Genomic DNA, 20,323 nt, shown 5'->3' with positions numbered 1-20,323 from the left:
ACAGAATATAAGGGGGCATGTACAGCATCGCTTGTTTGTTGCAATGACTATACACACCCACGTTTCTGAATCGATAAAGCTAAAATATGGCTCATTTACCAGCTCTGATGGCTGTGTATGGGTTATAGCAATAGTGATGATGATAACCACATCTGATGCTGTCTTGGTTCTGGAGCAGATTTAGAGTGAATCTGCTGCTTCATAAAGGAGTCCCAACACCCTGAACTACTGAAGAGGTACAGTTGTCAATAGCTCAGATGAAGATACCCTGCCTTTGTTGCAAAAGAGGTAAAACCTCGTGAGTTGAAAGGTCAAAGTTAAGAATGTGGGTTGAATCTGGACAAGGGGATATTTTTATTGGTAGGAGAGAGGTCTTTTGACCTGAAATTTGTTTCATGGAGGCCTGGATTTTCAGTGTTTATTGGAATGATTAATTATTTTTGATGAACCAAGATCACTCATGTTGCCATCTAGATTCTGATGTCAAAAGTGTAATCTGCTCTGGAATCTGAGCAGCTGATTTTCCTTTTCCTATTTATCAATTCTAGCACATTGATGTGTACAGATGTATGCGTGCATACAATTTATAAGCACCACATCTTTGCACATAAAAACAAAAAACAGAAACAAAAAGATGGAAAAAGGGTGGTGTGGGTCAAGTGGTGTGGGTGTAACTGAACTGTTGAACTTTAGTTAAATGAACATACATGATCACGTAAACAGTTATTGTACAGTTGACAAGAACACACAGACACCGGACTTTCTCTTTTAAGTCAGGGACTGTTTAAACAATGTCTGTGGCTAGTTGAAAAACAAACAAAAAAGAAAAATGAAGTCACACCATTCAGTTATAAATGCGAACAGCCTACACTAATTGTAATGTATGATTGAAATGGGTGTTATGGAACGCATGCTGGGAGTGGGGAGAAGGGCTGAGAGGGGCTTGATATGTGGGTGGTCCAAAAACCTTTAACCCCTTGACTGCTGCTGACAAGTAAGGTCATCAGTTAAAGGCAGTCACTTCACAAAAGTAAGACTGAGGAAACTGGTCAGGATGTCGGTCTCCGTTATTTATTTGGACTTTCCCCCCTTTGGGATTGCACAAATTTGCTTTACTTATGTTCAACCAAATCAATGACACCATTGATAATGATACAGAAAGTAGTAACTGCACTTAAATCTCACACCACACTGATCTCATTACTCCATGCTTCTACGGTCAAGGGGTTAAAGCTCCTTTTTTTTGTTTTTTTTGTTTACAGCTCCTAAGCATCTTTGAAGCATAGCTAAGCAACAGTGGGTGGTTACAAAGCCTGTAAATAGAAACTTTAAATGCTTTTCAACAACCTGCTTCCCAAGGGACTCTGAACCCAGTTACCACTACCAACATGTGGTCTGGAACTTCTGTTATACACAGTTTGCAAAAAGTAAAGGGCCACTTGGGAACTTGCACAGTTTTCTTTTGGGGGGCTTGGTGAAATGAGAGTACCGCTCATAACCAGAGGTGCTTTTTTGCATGTGTACTTCCATTTTTTTTTGCAGTTGAAAAACAGTTATTGTTTACAGACCACTGAATAACATTTTTGGCTGAAATGTAAAAAAAAAAAGAGCATTGATCAAGCTGTTCATGGCACACATGTGCCTTGTTGCCTCTGAGAGCAGCAGCATCACCTCTTTCTGATAAGGCTGATAAGCAGTTTTCTGTTGGTCCATGATAATTGACATGAGAATATAGCTGAGCTGACACACTTGTGTGAAAAATAAGTATATGTAATGATAGTTAACTCTCTCCATACGAACGGCGAAAGAGACGACGTTAACAGCGTTTCACCCCAATTACCTTCATCAAAATATTGCAAGAGGAAGGCTCTTATACTGAAGTGGTGAATGTTGACAAAGAATACCACAATTCTGACGACGGAAGCTAAAGGTTGGGTCATTCAAACACCCACTGGACATCCGAGGGGTCTGTGTAGAGGAGAAGAGAGGACTGGCCGTACTGAGTGAGTTAAGTGGATAGAATCTGACTGGGATGCAAGGACCCTGGGCTTGAATCACTCAACAACCTGGATTTTTACTCTCCACTTCATATTTAGACTTATGAGTGGTAGTCTGGATGCTAGTCTTTTAGGAGACATAATAAAATGTCTCATAATATGCAGCACCCACTTTGCACACATAAAGGGATTCATGGCATCAAGAGAATTGTTTGTACCAAAATTCAGCACAAAGGTTTACATTTGTGTGGAAAAAGATATACAGATGAGACAGAAAAACAACCACAAAAGATGGCACAAACAGTACTGTGAGAACATTCTCTCTCCAGATGAAGCAGCCTGAATTTCACATGTATAGGAGTCTGTTGTGATGAGAAAACAGAGCAATACATTTCACAAAACTTGACACACAGTTTCCTGCAAGATCAAAACTGAGGATGGTAAAGGTGAAATCTGTGTTTGGTCAGTACACTTTACTGTGGAGACATCTGTCCTCAGTACCATCTTGTTCTTTTTTGTTCTATCTTTCTTTCTCCCCCCCCCCCCCCCCCCCCCCCCCCCCCCCCCCCCCCCCCCCGACATTTCTACATTACCTCTAAAATCATTCAATTTTTATTTATTCTTTCACTCTAATTGGGACATGAAGAACTACCATCAAATGAAAATTCCATGCCCAAAATATGACATATTCAACACTGTAACAAAACATGAATGTACAAATATATTCAAAGATACCATTAACATTTAAATAAACAACTTTTGCAAATGTAGTAAACTTGCTTGTAGCTATAAAAGCTTTTTTTGCTTCCTTCAAACAATAAAAAAGAAAACCGACTTTGCAGATAAATATTTTAGGCACATACACCTGTTTCTCTTTTTTCTCCATTTTGAATAAAAGTCCATTGTATGGTAAATTATGTGTAAAAATAAATCCACCACAGTTCACCCAGCCTTCATTATACGGTTGTAATTCTTGGCACCCTTCAAATATCAATGTACCAGTATTTCAGAGAAAAAGAGGAGGTGGGGGTATAAAATGGCCCAGAGGATATAAAACTGGTCAAGGCCTAACTATACCCTGGGTATAATGTAGCCCAGGCTAGTTTATACAGGGCCATATTCTGGCCAAGGCAAGTTTATACGGGGGTATTTTCTGGACAGGGCAATCTAGCCTGTTACATATATAGACTGGTTTAAAATTATCACGAGAAGAAATGTGCATGCAGACATCAGATGATTACACTGTCTCAAACCTGCCTCATTAAGTATCTTGTGCATAAAACGTCTTGTACATCAGGACCCCTCGTCCCCTCTCTCTCACACATACACACACAAACTGACACAACAGCATTAAAAGTCATGTTAACAAAAATCATGACCGCATGCATCTCAGTTATGCCAGCCATGTCTGCTTCTGGAACTGTGGCGGTACTGTATAAATACTGTTTTTTTAACTTCTGGAAAGCTGAAAATGAATTAAAACGATTTTTTCATGCATGATATTGTTTTTCTAGGCAAGGAACAAATAGAAACACGTGCACGCAATTCATTTTCCTTAACATTGTTTACTACAGCATTACGACGAGATAGCTTGAACGAAATATTGCTATTTATCAACAAAAATCCATCAACAGATTTCTCCTTTTCTTTTTCTGTTCGTGTTAAAATCATTCCTTACATTGACTCCAAGTTCTGTAAGCCATTTCGCTTTCTTTCAGAAGGCAACTGAGCTCCCCTACTTGGTAAAACCCATTTCATGGCGGGTCGTTTCTGTTGCATTGTTTTTGAAATAGTCATTCAATTTTGCAGATGTACTGGCTGGCTATCATTAGAAATCAATTATTATTAATGGGGGGAGTAGAGAAAATTCATCTGGAGGGAAGTTACACAAACAAATCAGGCTGACTTTATATTCAACCAAGCCACCCTTCCTACTGTCACAATGGACCAGTCCACGCGCGATGGGGTTTCCTTCCGTGTATCACCGAATGTTTAATTCATTCAACAGGATGGTCAAAGCCAAATAACATGTGTTGCTGAGGCTGGCTGCTCACAAGTGCCTCCCAACGATTGACGCAACAAATTATGTACTGTCAGATTTTTTCATCGGCACCAAAGAATTGACTCTGTGTTTCATTTCCTTCACAAGTGTTGTTTAGTAAATATGTCTGCTACCTTCCTCGGGACCAATATGTTGATTACTCTGGCTTTTTGTCTGATTCCTTTTCTTTCCCCAGACCGAGTGACTGCATCTCCGCATAAAAAGATAGCTGCGTTTTATAACGGTAAGGAGGAGATGGCTCTGCGTTTATTTGGTTTTAAATAGTCACGTTTGTCAGTGTGTGTGTGTGTGTGTGTGTGTGTGTGTGTGTTCACACAGTTAATATTTTCAGTCAAATTACCATCGGCTGATCAAGGGATGATTGGGGATAAACAGATTTTACACTTTTTAAAATAAAAACAAAAAAAACTCTCCCCCCCCCCCTCTGTCTCTCTCTCTCACACACACACATGCACACACACACTCTCTCTCTCTCTCTCTTAAACACACACACACATGTATATTATATATACTCACACACAGTTATAACACATGTATACAAACTCACATGTACACATGAGGCACACATTTTGCAGAAGACTAACTGGCAGATCTATTACCAACAATCATATGAATTGAGAGAGCTTTGGCATTTGCTGGGAATGTTTGATAATGAGCATGTCTGCATGTAGGTGGTGTGTGTGTGTGTGTGTGTGTGTGTGTATGCGAATGTGAGTGAAACACGGAGAGAAATTGTGTGTATACTGTATGTATTTTGAAATGTGTTTATGCTTTTTTGTGTGACTGTGAGTCGATCTACAGCCGTTGAGAATTATGACATGTATACATGTATACTATGTATCATTATATGAATATCCACATGAATAACATCAAATTTGAACATGAAAATTGACATGGTGTGACTATATCAAGATTGTAGATTTTAATTGTTAGCTGCAGTATAATTGGGTCAGGGTGACATACAATTCTGCTACCATATGTCATGTCAAAACTCAAATTAAAAAAAAAGTACAGAAATAACAGTTTCTGAAGTTAAGGATATGTGATTTGTGATGTATGTTTGATAAAGTCTGTAATTTGTGTTTTTGTGAATTTTGTGAATTACTGTTTACTGACTTTTACTCTTTGTCTTTCATCTGTCTCACCGCATCTGTCTGTCTGCTTTCTTTCTCCCCATTTGTCAGGACTCTGCTTCCCCTGTTGAAGTCTTTGCACAATTTCCTATTTTAAATATTCACCCAGAACTGTGTTTCTGTTATTTCATTTCTGTTTTAATCAATCGATTATTTGTTTGACTCAAAGCTATTCTAATTCATTTTAATGTTGTTTCTTTGCATGAAACCTAAAAAATTTCATCCATTCATTTTAATTAATTTGTTTATTTGCTTTAATTTAAATGAATACTTTGATTTCATTTTGCTTGAATCATAACTTTAAAACAATAAAATGTTTAAAAGAGAAGCAGAGAAATACCAGAAACATTACCATTACTTAATTTTCATTCCGTTACTGTGTAAGTCACTGAGTGTAATTATCATCAGAATATTAATTTTTATGGGTGAGAACTTGAATTTTTTAGTTAAAAAAGTTTTTTGTTGTTGTTTGTACTCTTCTGAATCTGTGCACCTCTGAATGCCATGCTAGCACAGTCAAAAGAAAAAAAAAGAAAAAGAAAATCATTGTCTTCCGTAAATGTGTGTTATACAAAAGTACAGTACTATATTTATAACTTTTTCTTTTCATTTCCCTCTGAATTTGGCATGCCCCGCATGGAAAATGGCACCAGTTGAACTTGATTGTTCTCATTTATTCTGGGACAACAACCAGTGCTTAGGGGGATGGAAACCTGTGACAGTGTGAGGAGATTGTGAGGGTGGTTGGGGGTTCAGAGGGGATTGTGCTAGGTATTGGCTGTGTCCTGGTGAATTCATTTTGGCAATTGTTTTGTGTGTTGAGATAAGCCTTAAGGGAGCGTAGGGGTTGCTGTGATTTTTTAAGGGTGTCTGCGTTTGTGAATTAATTAATTTAGGCAGTAACTGAGTAAGTTTGAGTAACATTTGTTTTATCAGAATATGAATGCTCAGGCACATAGTCAGGCTTTGGTAAACGGTTTGGGTTTTAGAGTCAGGGTCCTTGAAAGACCAGAGGGACATCAACAGAATGTGGGTGTGTGAAGCACAAGGGTCTGCAGTGGCCTTCTGTTGACAAGTCTTTTTGGGTAATTGATATTAATTGAGTGCCTAGTTGTTACTGGTAGTTATCACAGGTGATGCAACCAAGGCCATTCCAGATTTCAGCCTCAGTTTCTCAAGGTGGTGTATTGTTCTGCATTCGGACAAATCCAGATACTCTACAGTACATCTGCTTGGCAGATGCCTGATCAGCAGCATAAAGCAATGCGCTAGTCAGGCCTTGAGTGTATACATGTGTATTTTGGTACCGCTGCCTATCACTATCAGAGTAGATTTCTTATACAGTATTTTGTCAGAGGACAATACTTCAGCTGCCATGGGTTATTTTTCAGTCACCAAGTGCCTGCTGCACATAGGACCTAGTTTATTCATTGTCTTGATCAAGTTGATGTCATCTGAATGACTGGATGCTCACTTTGATTCTCCAGTCAAACTTGGGAGAAAGGGTGAGACCAAGATTTGAAACCATACCCTTACAGTTAGTCACTGTATTGGCAGATAAACATCTTAACCATTCTGCCACCCTCCTTCCACTCCAGAACTTTGTGATTGAGGTCTGGAGTGGTTGTAGTTCATTAAATTTTACACCCTTGCATCTTATTTTTGAGGACCAGGTGGGCATGGGGCTGAGGGTGGAGAAACAGAGAGCACAGAGATAATTTATCCTGGTAACAATATTGCTGCATGGAATGAATTCTAAACTGAAGGCTTTCAAGTTAAGAGAAAGCCAACATTTATTAATATACTGATCTGTTGATTATGTTTTTTGAATTTAGTTTTCAAAAGTTTATGTAATAAGTTTGTTAGAATGTTACATTGATTTTAACCCAGTCATGGACATGAACATAAATTCATTGCACAGAAAAGTCACACATTGAGTTTAGACAGTAATTTAACAAACAGTTGTCTGCTTATATCCAATTTAACAAACCAGAGATACTAGCTATTCTGTTGTCTTCAACGTCTTCATGAAGTTCATGGGTAGGTTGCTGTGCACAGAAAAGACTTCGCATTCAGTTTTGAGACCTTTGCAGCTAATGCTTCATCATGCTACTCATTGTCTTGCAGTATCTTGAGAGATAGATCTATCAATAGCACATTGGCTCCATGATTAGCTTACTGAAAGAAGAGCCTTTCACAGATATGATACAATTCTGACTGTCCCTGTCTGATCATGCCTGTTTAGTCTGATGATAATATTGGGTAGTCAGCATGTCTACTCATGGCGTGTCAGCGTATCTGTTTGATCCATGGTTCGGCAAAAGCCGAAGAGGACTTGGGGGATTTACAGAGCTCTAGACATTGCAGGGACCCTGGTGGCCAGTCATAATGTCTGAAGTCTGAATGTCTGAAGACTGATATTTATAGCAAAACTGTCTGAGAGCTTGTGCTAACAGGGCTAGAAATTCCTGGATGATTTTTTTTTTGTTGTTTAAGGGACATGCAGAAAGAAAAACCCAGTCTACTTGTCCAGCTCCAAATTTCTACTTTCCAGGTTTCCCTCCCAAAGTAAAAAGACTGTTATTTGATAACAAGTCAGGAGATATAATTCATCATTTGATTGAGTATTTATTGTAGGAAAATAAAAATCAGGAGAGGAAGGGTGTACATGTTAAACTGAAAAAGGGAAAGGGGGAAACTTTGCATTTTGTCTGCATGGAAGCTCATCAACAGTAACACAGGCTAAAACTGGTGGCCCAGCGGACAGATGGAAAGAGATTTCCATGCATCTGACAGAGGGTTAACTCTCTCCATACAAACGGCGAAAGAGATAATGTTAACAGCGTTTCACCCCAGTTACCATCATCAAAATATTGCAAGCGGAAGGCTCTTATACTGAAGAGGTGAATGTTGACAAAGAATATCACAATTCTGACGACGGAAGCTAAAGGTTGGGTCATTCAGACACCCACTGGACATCCGAGGGGTCTGTGTAGAGGAGAAGAGAGGACTGGCCGTACTGAGTGAGTTAAGCTGTCCAGAACAATGGGATGGGCAGACCATCAAGCTCTGAACTAATGTGCTTAACTGTCTCAGTACCAGTAAGACAAAATCTGTCATGGTTCATTGAAGAACTTTATGAACATGACAACCATTTGTGTGTGATAACCAATATGATATGCAGTATAAGATATGGATATGGCATCATCTGATCATGCCTGTAAACTCAGAAGTCTTTCATTTAGAAACAGAAATGAAATTCAGGAAACATGAATTACGTGTTGTCCTACAGTGTTTGGGATTAAATATTTTCAAAAGGTACATATATATATATATATTTGCATATGATTATGAATGTGAGGTGCTGAGAGCCCATTATATATATATACATATATATATATATATATATATATATATATATATGGAGTTTGCACCATATAAGTACTATCTATTATGATTATAATAATTATCAATTATTATCATGTTATTATCATTATTATTGTTATTATTATTATTATTAGTAGTAGTAGTAGTAGTAGTAGAATAACTCATTAACTGGATTTGTTTTTAGCATCATGTACTGACAGTGTCAAACCAGTGCAAAATCTGTAAATAAAACTAAATTGTATGTTTCATTGTTTGGCAAACAGGGAGTATACGAAGGAACTGCTCTTCTTTTGTTCAGTGTTCCCAATGGGCCTGATTTTTTGACGGTCACTGTGACCCTTTGACTGGAATTTTTGAGGGTCATTGTCACATTTCTGAGGGTCAACAGGAAAACATACAAAAAATCAATGAAGACAATTGTACAATGAAAATGAAAAGAAACCCACACCTTCTCCAAACAAGGACATTCGAAATGCTTGAATACAATGAAAACACAGTCAACTAGTTATAATGAGCACATAACCATACTCACTACTAATGAACACACAACAGCGTTTGCCTGCATCGGCAAGGGAAGTTACTCTAACACGTTTTTGGCCAGCTCAGTTTCGTCTGCTATGCACTTGCCTAAGCTTAGGCCCACGATGCGTGCTTCGCGGTTTTCCTGGAAGCCGTAAGATGCTTGTTAGTTTCAGGAAAAAGTGTGCGTCACATTGACGCACAGGGTAAAAATTTTGTGCGTCAAAGTTGTAAATCTGTGCGTCATTTACGCACATATGTACGTTTTTGGGAACACTGTTGTTTGCATAATTTCACTTTATGCGACATTTTGTTATTGTATTTCATGGTCACCATCATTTTCTACAGCACTTTATTTTATAAATCACTGCCATTTTCCACCATGTTTGTAAGGAATCATTATGATCTCAGAAAAAAAGAAGTAAAATGCAGTCAGTACACCTGTAGTAGTATAAGGAGTGGGGGTTCTATATACAACCGATTTTAGCTCAAAACCGTCCAATACGACCCTCAAGCATAAAAAAAATTTTAGTTAAATACAACTGATTTTAGCCCAAAATCATCCAATACGACCCTCAAGCATAAAAAAAATTTAGTTAAAACCTGTGTATGTTGGAGTAATACGACCCTCAAGCATAAAAAAAAAATCAAGTTAAAACAAGTTATATGTATGTGTATGGAGAGCCAAATCACAAGATAAAAAAAAAAGATGGTTAAATATGTGTATGGAGGGGGAGCGAAATGGTCATGGGGGTAACGATTTAAGCGTCCATAAAAAAAAACCCCGTGCGATCGGCTTAAACGGGGAGCGAAACGATCCCCGCGTGCGCGCGAGCTGGCAAGCTATCGACCGCTCGGCGTGGGATCAATAGGTAAGAGTGTGGTGGCGCGCAGATCTTCCCGCCCGCGCGCACGGCTTGTGATCACCCTTTTAGAGAAATACATCATATTCTAGATATAGAAAAAATGCCTTTTCCGCGTAACATTTGCGAGTACCCCAAAGTTAAAACAAGTGGAGTATGCGGTCGACCTTGCATGGGACTCTATTGCAAAGATCATATTAAATGCCATAGAAAAGGAATGCCACTTCCAGTACTTTGTTTAAAATGCAACCTTTATGTACGTACGAAGTATGCTATTTGTTGTACATGTAAGTATAAAAAAGAGAAGCCTCCTCCCGCGGAGAAAAAGATTGATCCTATACCCGATTGTGGAGAACATTCAAGCGACTCTGAGGATGAGGATTATGCTTCTGATGATGATGATGAAATTGACCCTTTTGAAACTTATTCAAGAGGGTATATTCCACCCTTTGGTGGAGTAATCATTGGATTCAGAGATTGATCAACTTGTAAAAAAATCCTATTAGAGAAAAAAGTATAATAGTATATATTGAGAGTAAAAATGACGCAACGGTATTCTGAAAAGTATTACCGTGATTTTGCTTCTAAAAAAGAGATTCCTAATCATGAATCTATGAATAAAACTGAGTTGATTAAAGCACTGGGGTTTGATGCTTTGGAGGGGGAGACCAATGCCACGCTTAAAGATATTGCACGAAAGCTCAAAATTCGTGGTTTTAGTAGAATGAAAAAAGATGAACTTATTAAAAATATACGTCAACTACAACATAAAGCTGAATCCACGGAGGAGTTTGGTAGTATTATTAAAAATTATAAACTTGCGGCTCTTCCAAATGAAATAGATCCGCTTTCGTTTATGATGAGTAAAGTGGACACTATTAACCAAAGAGCTATTCCACTGACCAAACAAAATATTGTTTTAATGGTGGAGTTTGCTCAAATTAAAAATGATGATACTACTGTAGCTGTATTTCGATCGGAATATCAAAGTATTATTGATGTTGTTGATGATCAAGATATTGAAAAACAAATAAAACATATTTTGTTAAAAATAGAAAATTTTACAAATGAAGGTTCAGGATGGCTCATTAAAAGAATCTTTAGTTTATGGGTGAATAGAGTTTCTATTACATTTCCAGGATCCTTTATTGAATCACCACAGTGGTTAAAAAATAAAAGAGCTGTGATTAATATTAAAAATAAAGATGATCAATGTATAAGACATTGTTTACGTGCACACAAGTTTCCAGCAAAAGCGAATTCTAATTTAACTTATTCCTATCCTTCTGATGATGGGTTAAATTTTGAAAATATTGACTTTCCTACACCTATAAAACAAATTACAAAGATTGAGACTCAAAATAATATTGCTATTAATGTATATTATTTAAAAAATAGAACGATTGAACGTGCAAGAATATCAAAACAGCCCGCCAACATGGAGCGTATTAAACTTCTTATTATAGAAAATGAAAATGGTGGACAACATTATACTTATATTAAGAACTTTAACAGACTACTTAGTAATACAAACAAACACAAAGCAGCTATGTACTTTTGTGAGTCTTGCTTGACAGGTACAACATCATCAGAACTTTTAGAAGAACATATTAAGCGATGCGCGCAGATCAACCACAAGAACTATTCTCGCGTTGAGATGCCATCGGAGAAGACAAAAATGATCAAATTTACCAATTTTCAAAATCAAATGCAAGTTAGTGATGTGATATATGCTGATTTTGAGGCGATTTGTAAAGAAATAAAAGACGATTCCGGTTCGAATAAGACCATCAAAGAAAGCGAACACATCATCTCGTCATACGGGTTTGTGCATGTTAGGTCTGATGGAAGGGCGTACAAACCGCAACTATTTCGTGGTGAGAATGCGGTCAGTCATTTTCTCGAAAAACTTCAAAGAATATATTATCATACTGTCAAGGAATTGAAAAAACCAGTTCCAATAAAGATGACCAAAAAAGATAACGAATCGTTTGAAAACGAACGAGTTTGTTGGATATGTAGAGGGGAACTACTCGCAAATGATAAAGTAAGAGATCATGACCATATCACAGGGAACTATAGAGGTGCCGCGCGTGCATCGTGTAATCTTAAATTGAGAATAAAACCCGACGAATTTGTGTTGTCGATATTATTTCACAACCTCAAAGGTTACGACTCTCACGCGATCATTTCGGAGCTCGCGAACAAAGGTGGTGGTAGAATTACGTGTATCGCGAATAATAAAGAGAAGTACATCACATTCAGTTGGGGAAGGTTGAAGTTTTTAGATAGTTTCGCATTCTTGAGTTCGAGTCTCGACCAGCTTGCGAAGAACCTTCCGGATGATAAGAAGTTTTTAACGCGCAAACATTTCACAGATGAGGAGGAGTTCAAGCTCGTTACGAGAAAAAGAGTCTTTCCGTACGAATATATTACCGATTGGAGTAAATACGAAGATACAAAACTACCAAAGAAAAGTCATTTCTTTAGTAAACTTAACAACACGGATATATCAGAAAGTGACCACAAGCATGCCTTGAATGTGTGGAAGAAGTTTAAATGTAAGAATCTAGGTGATTATAACGATCTGTACTTAGTCACTGATGTGCTGTTACTTGCCGATGTGTTCCAGAATTTTAGAAATACGTGTTTGCGAACTCATAATCTCGATCCTGTTCATTATTACACGCTTCCCGGAATGTCTTGGGATGCTTTACTCAAGAGTACGGGAATAGAACTCGAACTGTTGACGGATATCGAACAATATAACATGATAGAGGCAGGAATACGCGGTGGAATCAGTATGACTGTAAGAAGATACGCGGAGGCTAATAACAAGTATATGAAAGATTACAGGCCTGAAAAGACGGATTCGTATATCATGTATCTCGACGCGAACAACTTGTATGGTTGGGCGATGTTACAAGCTTTACCCACGGGTGGATTTATCTGGGATAACGATGCCAATCTCGAAAAGATTCTAAATCACCCCGACGATGATGAGACGGGATATATTGTGGAGTGTGATATCGAGTACCCTAAGGAATTACACGACGAACATAACGATTATCCCCTAGCTCCTGAGAAAATAGAAATAAAACTCGAAAACCTCTCACCCTATCAACGACGCCTTCGTGAAAAACTCGAGATGCGCGGAAAGGAAACGAGAAAATTAGTTCCGAATCTATGGAATAAGGTTGGTTATGTCGTTCACTATAGAAATCTCAAGCTATACACGCAACTTGGCATGAAAGTAACTAAAATCACAAAAGTGTTAAAGTTTAATCAAAGTCCCTGGATGGCGCCCTATATAATGATGAACACCAAACTGAGACAAGCCGCTACTAACGATGCCGATAAAGATTTGTATAAATTAATGAACAACTCGGTATTTGGTAAAACTATGGAAAATATCAGAATGAGAACGAATATCAAATTATTCAAGTTAGATGAAGAGGACAAGGCACGCAAACTAATAAACAAACCGGCTTATGTCGATCATATGATCATCAACGAGAAACTTCTAGCGATTCACTACAAAAAAAATAAGCTTGTGCTCAATAAACCTATCTATATCGGGATGGCCATTCTCGACCTATCCAAGTATCTCATGTATGATTTGTATTACAACCACTACAAGAAAAAATATGGATGCAGGTTGTTATATACTGATACCGATTCATTCATTCTCCACGTAGAATGCGAGGATTTTATCGCTTGTATGGATGATAATGTACATGACCGCAGTAATTTTCCAAAAGATCATCCATTGTATGATAAATCGATAGAGAAAGTGCCAGGATACATGAAAAGTGAGCTCGGATGTAAACCGATCCGACAATTCTGCGGCTTGCGCTCGAAGATGTATTCGGTTGTAGCGGATGATGGATCAGTTATCAAGAAAGCCAAGGGCATAAAAAAATGTGTGGTGAAGGATGACATTGAACCCGATATGTATAAGGAGTGTATTGATCGATCTGTTCAATTTACTAATTGTATGAGAACGTTGAGATCGTATAAGCACAAGATGTACACGATCAAGCAAATGAAGACATCACTCTCACCGTACGATTCCAAACGCTATTGGCTAGATGATGGTATTACATCTTATGCCTACGGGCACTATGGTATTTCTGTATCGTGAGGAACAACCATAAGCTCTTCGTGTACAAACCCTCTGGATGGGCCATTTTGTAAATAATAAAGAATAGGATCACCGGGCATCATACGCTTAATATTATAAACTTTAAGAGACCAAACGGGATCCGTTGCTCGTTTGCGAGCTCCACCCTCGAGCTCACCGGGCTCATACAAGTACCGAACTTGCGCATCAGGCGGTAACTCTCCTTTATCATCTTTAGTCGGTGCAGAGGATTCGGCTTCTACCGATTTGGCCTTTATTGCGACCGACGGTTTCTTACCTATAAGTCTCGTCACCTCATTATTCAATGCAGCCACAACAGCCGGTGATCTAGTGACCCATTCTGTTGATCGATTCGGTGATTTCATTTCAGCCACATATTGATGACTAAACAATCGTTCTGCCAGTGTACGATTAAATCTTTCTACAATAGCCTGGCTTCTGTGTGTCTTTCCACGCCTTACTTTTTTAAAAATTTTGTTCACAGCACCCATAAACTCTCGGCCAGGATCTACCTGAAGAAGTTTGGGCAACTTCAATGGGCTACGGTCGTAAATACGTAAAAAAGCGGCCGCCACTTCGACGCTGTCTTTCGTTGTTAGGGGTTCGGCTTCTTTATATCGACTCGCAACATCAACGACAGTCAGCGCATACTTATACGTCTTACGCCCGATTCTGTCATAGGGTAAAAATAAAAGGTCAGCCTGATGAACCTCATTTGGGACAGTAATACCAAATTTTGCTCTCGGAATATACTTTGGAGGGGGTAGATAAATTTGCCATATAGCTTGTTTTTGTAACCATTTTCTAGCCTCATCCTCAGACACCTTGGCTGCTTTCGCGAGTTTTTTAATCGCCGAATAACCCTTCCAATAACCGCTTGGGCTGTAATAGATCTTTTCCATTTTTATTTAAGAAAGTAAATGTTTAATATTTTGAAATCGCAAAACCAAAAATGACCATGGTCATGGTCATGATAATAAATACGTATTCTCGATCTTTTTGTCCCTCTGAGGGTGTATAAAAATCTGAAAGTTGGGGTTTATGAGAAAGAGGGGGTAGTGGCTCCCCCATCACTTTATAATATTCTTGCATAGCCATATCCACATCCTGAAACGTGTTCACAGCATGTTGTTGTTGTCTTAGTTTTTCATTTATGTAATCTAAACGTTGAATCCTCTCTTTCTGCCATTCTGCGGTCGCTGTCTGAAGTTCTTCTTGCGCTTTGTTGTGTCGTTTCTGTTCATCTGACGCGTCTGAAGACCCCAGTTTACTGAATAAAAAATTACTTCCGGTAAATGCTAAAGCGTTTACTATTGCCCCACCAACGAGTAACGCTATTGATGCCATACTATAATGATGATATTATTATTACTTCAAAATATCGTGTGGGAGAATACCTTGTTTTTCCAACATATCCTTCGTAGCCATAGCGAGGGCTATATCCAAAGTGACCATCCCGATATCTTCGAGGTTGAAAGCCAGTCTAGGTGTCGGGGCTTTCGTAAATATTAATTTTGTCAATCTCGAGTAACCAGCGGCCAATGCGCTGACCACAACCGCGTGGTATACAGTGTTTGCAATTTCTTTACCGTTTATATTTGGTGTTGCCATTGTTTATAAATAGTGTTCAAATTAATGTTCAAAACATAATAAATGGGTTGGGTTTTGTTACCACAGGTGGTGGTGGTGGTGGTTGTTCTGGTTTTTTCGACCGATTAAAATATATACCACAACCTATTATCATCGTAGCAGCAGCAGCAATGTACAAGGGATTGATAAAAACGTGATCTGGTCCCCTCGATGATGATGGTTCTTCTTCTTGTTGTTGTTCTTCTTTCGCTTTTCGAATTTTTTCGAGAAGTTCTTCATGTTTTGCTTTTCTAGCAGCAGCACCTTTTCGACCCGCTTCAACTTTCTTCTGATTCTTTGGTTTCGTTACTTCCTCCATTATATTTATTAAATTGACAATGTTTAACAGTAGTTACAGCTGTGGTGAGCGGAGCTAAGAACATGCCAAATCTGTGATATAGTTCGCAAGTAAAGCTGTTAAGCGCATGTCCCAGGAATGGATCTTGCTCGAGATCACTATTTAATTTTGTTTGGTCATCAGTTGGGAGATACATACAAACTGCTCTGGTATACAGTTGTATAATTGTATTACCGAGTGATTTTGTAATCATCGATCCTAAACTCGCTTCGTATCTCGTATAAAGCTTGTCAATATCGGCATCTTTCATCACTTCGATTTTATCAACACTAAACTCTTTCCCTAAATATTCTTTTGCTCCACCGGCTGAGACCACCGCCATAAGCCTGTCGCGTTTGGGATCCTCGGATAGTAATTGGTCCATCTTCTTCTTATATTCTATATACCTCCTTTTAAGTTTAAAATAATGAAAAACTACAAATCCAACGACTAAAAGTGTTAAGAAATTGCTAACCAGTGCTAAGGAACTGGTTAGCAGTGTTAAGAAATTGTTAAGCATTGTTATTACTAGCAAATTTTATATGCAACTGGTTGATCAGTTTTTAATATCAACTTGGAGTGTTTGGTATTTGCCAATGATTTCCTAACCTCTTTACGTTCATTTTGTGTTGGAATGACATCGTTTTCTCTTAAACACTCATCAAACGAGTCCCTATCCTTACAGTGAAATAAAGCCACCCATTTTGTTTGTTCGCGAAGGTCAGTAAGAACCGAGTTGTATTTCTGAGTCAACACCCACACAGACTGTTTCGCGTGTCTTCCAGAAAATGCGAGTTTACTCAACATTTGCTTCTTTTGAGTAAGAGCCTTTAAGTCACTACAGTCATCGATGATGTACAACGTTGGCTCCCTGGCAAATATTTCAAAAAACAGCCCAAGCCATTCGTGAAGTTTATCACCGGGATTAACGGTGTATACCCCGCGGTCCTTTCTTACCCACACTCGGGATCGATAGGCTTTATTATATTCGAGAGTAGGGCATAGAATTACAATATTCTCGAACACACCACGATATGTCGTTTGTAATAAATCTAAAATAAATTCGGTCTTGCCACACCCAGTTTGCCCGCAAATAATTGCGGAATGTGCTTCTTTAGTAAACAGCCTCGACAAATCTTCCATCTTCTATATTTAATTGTCCATCCATAATTACAAATACATACGCATTGAGCGGTTCTGCCGTTTCAGCTTTTTTCTGAATCTGAATCGTAATGCCTTCAGACGCATTTTCGATACGACGTCCACTCCCGTGAAGAGAATTATCATCTGTGGTGCGCATATCCAACCAAAGAGCATAATTATTCGTGAAATATTCGCCGATTGTGACATCCGCTAGTTCTAATTCTTTTACCACTTTGTCTACTTCGGGGTCGCGTTTTTGCGTTCCGAAAAACTTTCTGATTTCATCCCATTGTTGATAGGAACACATACCTTGACTAAACAGTTGATTGGGCACACCTTCGATCGTCACTTCAACCTTATTGATCATAGGATTGTAATACTTATCAAACAACAGCAGTACCCCCTTCATACTTTTTGCCGGCACGTTGAGATTAATATTCCAGAGTGTGTCAGATTTGTCCAGAGGAATTTTACGATGTCGTAGTATTCTATCATATAAAATAGCGAGCCTACCCGAATAATAACCGGCTATCTGTCTCGCAAGTTCGGGTTGTGTGACTTTCTCAAACTCGAGACTAATCCCTTCTATCGTATAGGATACATCCGGGTCTGTGCTGCGGATAACCTTGTTATAAGCGTTAAAGGTAAGTTCATACTCCAGGCGATCGCCGAGAGCACTCTGATAAAATGGTGCATGAGATTCTAGCAATTCGAAATCAAGCGGAATACAAAATCGATTACCATAAGCCTCCGCAATGGCGACATCTCTAGCGATAGTGTTATCTTTATTATCCGCGTTAATACGCAATCGTGTCACATTACGGTGTGTAGATAAGTCAATACCTTGATAAACGGCGTTTCTTCGTTCTTGTCGAGTTCGCCAAAGATCTCCATAAGTATAAAATACATCACTATCTTCAACGCTCATGATTTCATTACCGGAAATGCGAATGGTTGTTTTACGTACTATGGCTCTACCAATATTATCAACGAGTGTTCTGTTCGCATCTGTGGTAGAAGTCAAAGAAATTTTGAATGCTAGTCGAACACTCCCCGGAACGATCACATCGTCAACACCTAAATTAGGAAAGCGTACAAGAAGTTGTTGATTCTGATCGATAGTTGACGGATTGTTAGTAATCACGACAGTCTGCCGCACGCCCTTTATCCCCCGCGGCTCCCGCAAACTTCTCATTGGATTAAGCTTTCTTCCACTCATTTTTTTTTGTTTTATATAGATATAATGATACAACTTTATATTATAAGTTTAATATGGCAGAAGGTGGTGAGATGGCGGAAGGGTTCGCAGAAGGTGGTGAGTCAATAATAGAATCTGGTTCCTTGCAAACAGAATTATTAAAGAACGCGGTTGATGATTACTATGATGCATTTGGACAAGAGCCCGATGTTGGGCGAAATTATGCTAATTTTGAACTTGATAGAAGAGGTACACTACGATTAAAAAATAATCCAGATTTTAATATCATTAACGTCCGCACGAAACAACCCCTAGCACTTTCAACTCTAGCGGGAAAACCTGGTGGAGCAAATATTATTCGCGAGGAACTTGGTTTTGTAGACTGGAGGAGGAGGAACCCCCAAACGGTCGCGGCTCTCCAAAAGGTTGAAGCCAAACTGAGCGAAGAAATTGAGATGGATGATTTCTCACCAAATACAATTGATGAAGTACTTAAAACTATAGATGATCCTCCCCTGACCGATGAACTGGGTGGTTATATTCGTGAACTCAAAGGTTTAGACAAAGCCATGCAAAGACAGCGCGGTAATCTTTCTGACAACCTCTCAAAACTCTCTCACCTGGATGAAGAAATATCAACTTTAAAAATAAGAATTCAGTCTGCGGAACTAGCTGATAAAGATGAAAGCGAAATCAAACCCTTGCGTTTACAATTAGACGATCTAAACATCGAGCGTGCTGCACAACTAGAAGCGATATCAACACACAAAGAAGCGCTGCGATCTCAAATCAGCAGAATGCGTGAAACGATACACAGAATTCTTGAGGAGGACACAACACTAGCAGAACGTATTCGAACGCTTTTTAGAGAACAAGGCATTACTATCGTTTCCATTCTTACTGCCTTTGGTATGATTATCAGCACTATCGTTTTGGCCGTCACGGGTGGAGGGGGCACTCCACGGGCGCCGCCGTCGGGTAAAAAAGATGACAACTGGATAAGAAAAAGACTTAAAGATTTGGGAGAATTACTTAAAAAATTAGGTTTAAAGGCGATTGATGCCCTCCCAGGAGTCATTGGGGCTATTGTTTCGTGGTTATTAAGCACGTTGGGTAAAGCGGTTGGGTGGTTAGCCAACAACCTGTGGGCACTCGTGCTCGGTGCTGGCCTCCTCCTGTTTGATTATTTAAAGAAGAGAAAGTAAATACCACCTAGACCTATCAATCCTAAAGTAAGAGCGACTTTATAGTCTTTGTGAGTTGTTGGCTCTTCTTCTTCTTTCGCTAGTTTGAGTTTAAATTTGTTATCCAAAGAACCTGCACCATACAGAAAGGGTCTATTACCAGCACCGGTAGCTATTGCAAGTGAACCACCCGCGAATGCCTAACAAAACTCTCGTTTCACCCGCTCCTGTCCTCGGTGTTGTCAAAGGCTTGTGTGATTTATAATCGAGCACCGTATTACTCGCATCAAGCATTGCCAAGTCTGCATCAGAAGGTGGCACAAGAGCCCAGTGACCTCTAGACCATTGAAGAGCTTTTCCTGATGGGGCAACAAAATAGTATGCATTTGGTGGAACAGTAGGTGGAACAGTAGGTGGAACACTTGGATGCTGAGTAGGTGGAACATTTGGATGCTGAGTAGGTGGAACACTTTGGGGTGGTGGAACACTCTGGGGGTGTGAAACACTCTGGGTAGGTGGTACAATGTGTGGTAGTTCGTTTAATCCATCATTAACACCAATATTCTGTTCTTCTGTCGCAACGATAATTTTATTATTATAATTAATGCGTGTACCAACCTTCAATGCCATATCAGATGGGGCCATATAAAGGCCAACACCAAATGCAAAGTTTACTTCGGATCTCGCGTACTGGAGAACGTCCTGTTATTTTTTTTATCGCCGTTTG

At 38.9% G+C, this 20,323-nt stretch overlaps 1 protein-coding gene across 2 annotated transcripts in view; it reads right to left on the bottom strand.

Annotated features, from left to right (window-relative positions):
- Positions 1 to 20,323, bottom strand: part of LOC143280077 (coiled-coil and C2 domain-containing protein 2A-like) — a 269,519-nt gene that overhangs the window by 167,428 nt on the left and 81,768 nt on the right. The window lies entirely within an intron of this gene.

This window comes from Babylonia areolata, chromosome 3 (genome assembly GCF_041734735.1).
Source record: "Babylonia areolata isolate BAREFJ2019XMU chromosome 3, ASM4173473v1, whole genome shotgun sequence".
In the NCBI taxonomy this organism is placed as follows: domain Eukaryota; kingdom Metazoa; phylum Mollusca; class Gastropoda; order Neogastropoda; family Buccinidae; genus Babylonia; species Babylonia areolata.
The sequence above is the reverse complement of the archived record's forward strand: the minus strand, read 5'-3'. Positions and strand labels throughout refer to the sequence as shown.